Consider the following 8,427-nt stretch of genomic DNA (forward strand, 5'->3'; position numbering starts at 1 on the left):
GTCATTGTGGAGGAAGATAACGGATTTATTTTACAAAATAAAACAAAAATTCACAAATTGAAACTTTTATATTCCATTCCTGTTGGACTGCAAAGGCAGCAACATTCTCTGAGATGAATAGCAGAAGACAGTGTAACAAATTAATACAAATGAAGTCATTCCTGAGTGACTCCATCTGCTTTGGAAATGAGTCTCGGACTTTGCAAAACGTGGCCACGATCCAGATAATTAGGCTTAACTCCAAATGAAGCCACACAGGTAACTTATAGCTTCATTAAATCTCCTCAGGAAGGCAGGCATCCAAAAACTAACCTTAATAGAGCAGCATATGATCCATTGACAATCTGCTTGATATTAAAATATGAACTTTGTTTTTACTATTTTACATGAGTATTAGGCCAATAACATATGCAGAGCAAAATGTTAGGGATTGGACATGTTCTCATATCTTGCGTTATACACCAGTCAGTACATCCAGAGAACTAGGATCCTAATTTTTTGTTTACAAAGTTTAATCAAAATACATTCATAATCTACAAAACCTAAGCAAGGCATATAAGCAAGTGTCTTTCCTCTGTAATCAACATGAGGATTATTAGGTAATAACAAATGTTATTCATCTTCATAATGGCTAAATGACAGCCTGCTTAAAAATAACAAATGACTACTCTTCATCAACTATTATAGGGTGAATATGACCTTCACATACTTTAAGCAAACAAGTTGTCTTTTCAAAGACTTCTCTAGTTCTTTAATTGATAATGATGAGATGCTTTTTCTGTGCTGAGAAAAAAAGAGCTCTAGTTATACCATTTATTTTAGGCATGGAGGCATTTTATATAGCCCTCTGTCAGAAAAGATGCTGAGATATAATACCAATTTTTTCATCAATAATAAATTAATGCATAATTAAAGTGGTTAGTGGGGTGCATAATGAACTCCTGTGAGATGTTTCCCCTTAATGTTTATCAGTCTTCTGTGTGATTTTTTTCTGTTGATGTGATGCTGCTTTAACACAACAGAACTGGAGAAAATTGGGCTGAAAGAAACCTCAAGAAGTTCTCTTGTGCATCTGTCTGTTCCATCCCTGGCAGAAGTCTGACTTACTGCTTCTTGAAAACCTCCAGCGCTGACAATTCCTGCCCCGGGAAAATCAGTTCCAACCCTTGCTGCTAGAAATATTTTCATAAGTTCTAATCTGAATGTACCTTGCTGATTTTTAAGCCCAAGTCTGTTGCAGAATAGGCCCTGGAGTTACCAAACTGAAGCTTTTCTACAGATTTAATCTTACCTTCTAACAAAGTTTCTTTGAGCCTGAAAAGAGTAAAATATATGCAACAGCTTATATATGTCAGTAGTCACACTGATGAGGATGGAAGCCTAAACAGGTGGTACCCAATACTGTACAATCATTCTGCCTAGCAAAATTCTTTGTACAAAGACTTTTTTTGGCATTTAGATAGTGTCAATTTAAGTTGCTCTAATCCCTGCTAATGATGGTTTACAACAGTTCTGGCCTTTTACAGGTACTGACACCATAAATGTGTCTGTGTCTCCTGCTAAAGTAATGCAGAGTGGTTATACCTTCTATAAGGTAAGGTAAATTAGGGCACTCTCTTGTGAACACTATCTATAGATAAAGAAAAAAACCACAGTAACTACCATGCATGCTCTGCAGCTTGAAAGATGCTGCCTTTGCCAAGTCACTCATTTACCACGTAATTTACATCTCCAAGAATTGAGATGAGGTGAAATTAACAGCTTTCTCCTACCTCTTGTTTCTCTCTCAGTACAATGGGTGTTGCAAACAAAGCATCATTTGTCAGATATGCTCAAAGCAGAGAAAAAGTGATACTAACATTGGTAGAGATCATTTTAGCAATCTTAGACAATTATTTGAAGGGTGCTATGCATTAGAAGGAACATTTTAATCATGACCCATAAAAAGCAATCCTGAAACAACTGCAATATTTGTTTTGCTTAGTCTCATATTAATTATAGGAGAGCATAATGCTCTGTGTTAAAATTTTTGTTGTTCATTTTACGGGAAAATAGTGTTTCAGATCATTCCAAATCAGTTTGGGATACTCCAGTATCTGGCTTTTCCTGCAAATCAGTGTGTAATTATTTATCACTGACTTTTCTTTATTCATGCACAAAATGAAGGCATTGATTTTTAATTTTTAACATGCTTACTTAATTATCTCCATTAATCATCTAATAATTGAATAAAAACTGTCACAAGCAAAAGTAAATTGTATCTTTTTTTATTTTCCTTAGCTCCAAGCATGCCAAAATGCATACCTATGTTAGAGATGTGCATACACATATGAATAGCATGTTTCTCATATGTATTATATATTTATTCTGATCATCTTCCTTTTTGACAAAAGAGATATGTGACAAAAATTAACTGAAGACTCTTCATTAGATGTTACGGATAACTTTCTGATTATCTGATTCAAACTAACTAGGCATGGCAAAGGCAGGCAGATGGTTTGATTCTTTCAGACAATGCATGGTCAAATTCTAACTACTATTTGCTGTATAAGGAACATACCAGTTGTGCCTTCAGCCTTAAAGAGATGATTTATTGAAGTTATCAAGATCACATCTAGAATATCAATGCTTTTCTGTTTGTGTCAAATTTGAGAAAATCTGCAGACTGAGGAAGAGCAAGGTGAAAGGGAATCTGAGGTTTCCCCTTTGGAGCTTTCTTCTTCCAACTCACTCCCCTTTTCAAGAATATTTGCCATTTAATATTTTCTATATTTCTTGCCTGTGTCATGATTGTAAGCCCATTATCTTCTATATGAAATTATAGACTTGTCAGTGTGTTCTTAATCTGAATGCTCTGCCTTTCCTGTTATAACTGTGATTACAGAGTGGCAGGTAATATTGAACAGGAGCCTGTTTTCCTAATCTATCTCCAAGGCCAGTGATTTGTTAAATAAACTGATAACAGTATAAACTTAATGCTGTTCATCTCTCCACATATTATTTATTGGATGCAAGATGACCATAGGACAAAGACTGCAACAACATTAATAACTACAGGGTCACAAGCTGAGGTCTAGCACACCAGACTTCATTTACTGGTTTGTGTACAGGGTTCCATATTTTGTAGAGCTGTAATGCAGAGAGGGGTTTGCATTCCTGGTGACCAGACAGGGTCTGAAGAGACTGCAACACCATGGATGGTCAAAATGTGTGGAGTTCCTGATCTGCGTAAGTGGACACAGGTGAGGTAGTTTCCTGGGGGCTCTTTCCAGCAGGATGCAGACGGGTACAGGATGCTGCATGACTTTGTTGTGACTGCAGGCTGAGAAGTGATGCACCCAGTGTGGCTGGGTGTGGAATTGAAGGGACAAGACAATTTCAGGAACCAGGAGAGCCTGAGCTTCACCTCCCAGCTCCCCAGAGATGAGATGCACAGCGCCCAGAGAGGACTGAGTGGCATGCACAGAAACACAATGGGTGGGAGCCAGGAAGAATGAACACTGTCTCTGTCTCTCTGCTACTCAAGTTTACTCCATTATGTTTCTGTTTTGCACAGGGCTGGTGACAATCACATTTGAGCTTTCAACAGACAAATAATTCTGCTCAATGACAGCCCCCTCCAGTTTCATGCCCTAAATTTTTTTTCTGGTGTTCTGCAGCCAGCTAAGGGAGGGACCAGAAAGGGCTGCATTTTTGGTAAAGGATGCAGTGTGTGTTGTAATTGGAAATCAATGATTCACCAGGAAGTGAGGAAATGGTGCTACATAAATCAGTCAGCTATCACTATTGTGCTTGTTGCTTAATAGCATAATTTTAAAAGGAAGTTGTCTGCAGACATTTACCTTTAGTGTCTAAACAATTGTTTAAAACAGAAAGTTGTAAAAGGGCTTGAGCTTTTCCAGATCAGCTGAGTAGTCCTCAGCACTTTTTGTAAGGCTTATAGAGGCAGACAGGGTAGTATTTGTTCCTTTATTTTAGGAACAGGGATTGATCCAAGATTTTCTGTTAGAGAACAGTGTCTTTCCATATTGTGAGAGGGGTTCAAGTGATTTCTGTGGCTACACGGCAAATCATGTTTTGACACACCAAGAAACAACACATAGGTCCAAGTACAACCAACTCACAAGAATTTGAGCAAAGTTTGATGAGTGTCTTCTACATGAGAAACCATATGTAGATATTATAATGCAAATATCATCAGTGTTGATGAACCTAGAGCTATGTGTGGTTTAAAGCTAGACTTGTTCAACCTACCTGTAAAATGTTATCTTGTCTTCTGGAGAGTGACCCAGATGACCCTAATTAGGATGCTCTAGTCAGATACACAGTCAGTGGAATTGTCCTCAGCTCAGGTGAGGCAATGACCTTTGATTTTTACAGTCAAAGTTCAGTTTTTGTTGATGGTTGTATAGTCCTTTCTACCCAGGAATGAGCAGACTCCTGGTAGGATAAGTCAGGTGGTCAAAGAGGATGTTAGGCAGATGCCCATGACGATGTAAAATTCCAGGGAAACCAAGAGACAGCAGGCAGGGACAAATGTTTGTGCATGTGAAGCTAACATGTTCAGTGCTTTGCTCATCCCTGCTAATGCCGGTCTGCAGAGTTCCACAACTGACCCCAGAGGCCACTGACATTGTTTTCTGCTATGTCTGACAAGCAAGGAGAAAAACTGTGGGCAATAGCTGATCTATTACACTATTACGTGTCACAAGGTTTTGCCTCCTGTCTAGTCAGTGGTTTTATCACAGGTGCTCAAGCCAAAACTTAACCCATTTGCATAAGGAAAAGTCACACCAGGGAACGCTGCATGAGATGGTGGAACTGGTGCTGTGGTATTTCTCAAGAAGATAGTAAGTAGTTGGGCATTCAGTTACTTTTAAAAATCATTTTAAAATACAACATTCTAAAAGTCAGTCATGGGCTAGGAGAAAAAGGCAAAGCTAATTAAATTAAATTGCAGCACTTCTTTTTTTTCCTCAAAGTGCTTGTTTAATATTAAATGAGTTATTTAAAAATAACTATGGACAACAAATGGAGAAAAAAAAAAGATAGATCAGGTGGACTGAAAATTAAAAGGGAGACTTAAATATTAATGGAGATTTTCCTCAGTGCTAGACATGGTCAGGAACTTTTTTCTGCAACATTTCCTGTCAGAAAATGGTATTTCATCAGAACAAAACAATCTCTGTGGGAATATGTCAGTTATTACAAAATAGAGGGGAAGGCCAGTAAATTACTCTTTCTACTGGTATCAAAACATTCTATATGAAATTTTTCTGAACTTTACCAGCATGGAGCTTCTTTTAATTATAATAATTTTATAGTCTGGTTTAAAAGTGAAAATTTGAATTAAACATTCAAGCACTATAAACAGGTCTTTCCAGCCTTTCTAAAAGTATCTTTAAAGATTTTATTTTATTTCACATTCTTTGTCTTAAAAATTATATTTTGGAAAACTATGTCAAAATTTAGGACAAAAATGTCTGAGCTCATAATTCTCAAAGGAGTGAAGTTTCAAATTTCACAGGGCTTTTATTAACATCTGTTCATATCTTTTGCCCCATTATTTACTTTACACGGTTTCACACTTGTCTCAGGAGATGACATAAAGGAGACCAAATATGTGTATTATTTTTCTTTGAAAAGTTAATCTTTGAAAGGGAACTTCTCCATTTAAGATATTTCCTCCCCTTCTTTTCTCCCTAATTCTGCATTCATGCACCATTCTGACCCCACCTGCCTCTTGTAATTTAAATCAGAGCAAAAAAATAATTTGGTAGTTTAACCAGAACATGAAAGATGGGGGAGGAGGGGTAATGGGGTTTTTTAAGTCTATTTCTTAAAAGTAGTGGGTTTTAATGTAGATCATTTTGATAATTATGACTGTACTGTAACCATAGAAGATGTGTCAATGCAAGCTGTCAGTCCCTGCAGAAGAGGTACAGACCAGTGTCAGTGGGTAGGCAGGAGCAAAAACAGCAAGGAAGGTGAAGGGAACCAGACAACTCTTCTGCCAACCTCAGTACTACAGCAACATGTAGACTTCTGCAAAGGTTAGATGATTCATGGAGTGGCTATTTAGTGGCTATTGTTTAAAACTAGATAGTCTCATTAGGTACACGCAGGAATTAGTGGAGTCATTTCATCTGCTGTAGTGATATACCTTTGCACTGGATGTAACAGTGAAGGTTCCTGGCTGTAGTCTAAGCTTCTGGTATTTCCAAGACATCTGTATACACTGTTTACACATAATATATACCCCTATACTACACATGACATCAATATCATGGTTAAAAATAATTGCACTCTCTTTTCACAGCTGATTGAATAGACACCTAGGTGAGTTGGGATTTGGTATGAGAACTTTCATCTCAGAGGTCAAGGGTTCAAATGTATTCAAAATCAATACTAACTGAGAGTTATTACCTTTGGGTAGCCTATGTAAAATGAATGGTGGCTCTAGCCTAATTTCTAGTTGACAGATGCCTGTGCCATCAAAAAAATCCCATCATTGCATTTGGCATTCTTCACAGAAGCTTCAACATAGAAGCCAAAGACAGACTGGGCACAGAGGTGGAATTAATCTCTCATGAAAGAGACCTATAGGACCTATCGTTGATCCTCCCAAAAGAGAGATAAAACAGATTATTGAGGCAGTTTGAGGAATACTGAAGTGTTAGTTCCTGCAGTTGGCTCCTCTCCTGAATAAAGAGAGGGCAAAATATTCATATGTTTTTGATCCAGCATCTTTTCACAAGCACCAAATTGGCTTTTGTGGGGAAAAAGATATAAGAGGCTTATTTGTGCTACCAAGTTAAGATTGTGTCAGCTTCTCCCTTATAAACCCCACCAAGCCATAAAAATTTAATCTGGGCTAAAAGTTGGCAGAGCCGTTCTCAACCCTGAAGTACGTTTTAAATCCCAATAACAAATATGTGTTAGGCCACTTATAAGTTAAAATACTCAAGGCTAAATAACAATAATAGAAAAGTCCTTTCATCTAAGTGTGGAATGCAAAGAGGAAATCAAATGTCAAATATTATACGGTTTAAAAAATATTCCTGCGTCTGTACATCAAATGAGGAAGCTTTGACAAGTCTTTCTGATTAAGTCCAAGGATATGTGAGTGGTTCTTTTTGCTTGAACTGTAGGGAATATGCTATCAGCAGGTTCTGGAGACAGACCACAGAGAACTTTAAAAAATGTGAGTGATAACATTTTGAAATAACTGCAGAACTTTACTGCCACAAAGAGAAAATATGTAGATTTGGCTTGCTCCCAATGGGAAGATGAGCTGCATAGTTTTGTGCAGCTTGAAGGCGTTAAATTTGTCTGGTGGGAAGACCAGTTAAAAGAGAATTACAGTCGTTTGAGCATGAAAAATAAGAGCATGCCGCATATCAGCACTCTCAGTTCTCAAGCAGATACCGTGAACCTTAATTCTTGTTTGCATTTTTCAACTGAAAAAGAAAAACTGATGATTTTAAGAAAAAAGTCATCATATTTGTGCATGAAAAAACCACAGTATTTTTTAACATTTAGGTGTCCCCTTCATCCTTCAAGATATCATGAGCCCGAAAAGGAGTAGATCTTGTTCTCAAAAAGCTTATCAGACAAATGTTTTTAAATGGTATGTAGAGAGCTGGATCCTAAGTCCACCCAGGCTACTCTAAGATCTGGACCCCGTGATGATTCACATTTGCTGTGGCCCTTTGCTGCTACGCCTTGATGCCAGAAGAAGGAGTGCAGACATGAACCAGGATGGGAAGGAAAAACAGGTATACAGTGAACTGCTGTCTTGTCTAAATTGGTCCCAGCATAAGCAAGTAGAAATGGAGAAACCCAGAGCTTGATGTGGACAGCATCTCACCAATTATTTAGGTTTTGCTGGAAGCAAATGGACATCAGGCACAAAACAATTTTGAGCCATGTAATCCAGGAAAAAATACATCTTACCAAAACCATTAAACAGTCCACAAGCTCCTTAATCAAAAATGCTTCTATTCTATGTATGTTTAAAGAAAAAAAAAATCTTAGATACTTCAGGGAGCCATCGCACATTTACAGGAAGTGTACTGGATAAACTAATATTTTTTTTCTATCTCTAAATATCATGGAGCTAAACTGTAGCTAAAAATAACAATTTGGGAATATGGAATGTTGATAGAAGAGTTGGTGCAGAAACACCTACGTTCCACTCACATTTTCCAGAGATCATACAGTCTTAAATAACAACTGATAGCCCCAAATCAGATTTAGTAGAATGTCTGTAGTGGATTAAATAATCTCTGGATGAGCTACCTAAGTAGTCAGTAAAAAGAAGAAGGATACTTCATCCTGATTTAGCTCCTAGCTCAGGCACTGCTTTGAGAGGCCTCTTCCACAGTGATTGCACAGTGAAATGGATATGATTGCTCTGATGCCCGG

The sequence above is a fragment of the Chiroxiphia lanceolata genome, chromosome 1 (assembly GCF_009829145.1).
Source record: "Chiroxiphia lanceolata isolate bChiLan1 chromosome 1, bChiLan1.pri, whole genome shotgun sequence".
Taxonomy (NCBI): domain Eukaryota; kingdom Metazoa; phylum Chordata; class Aves; order Passeriformes; family Pipridae; genus Chiroxiphia; species Chiroxiphia lanceolata.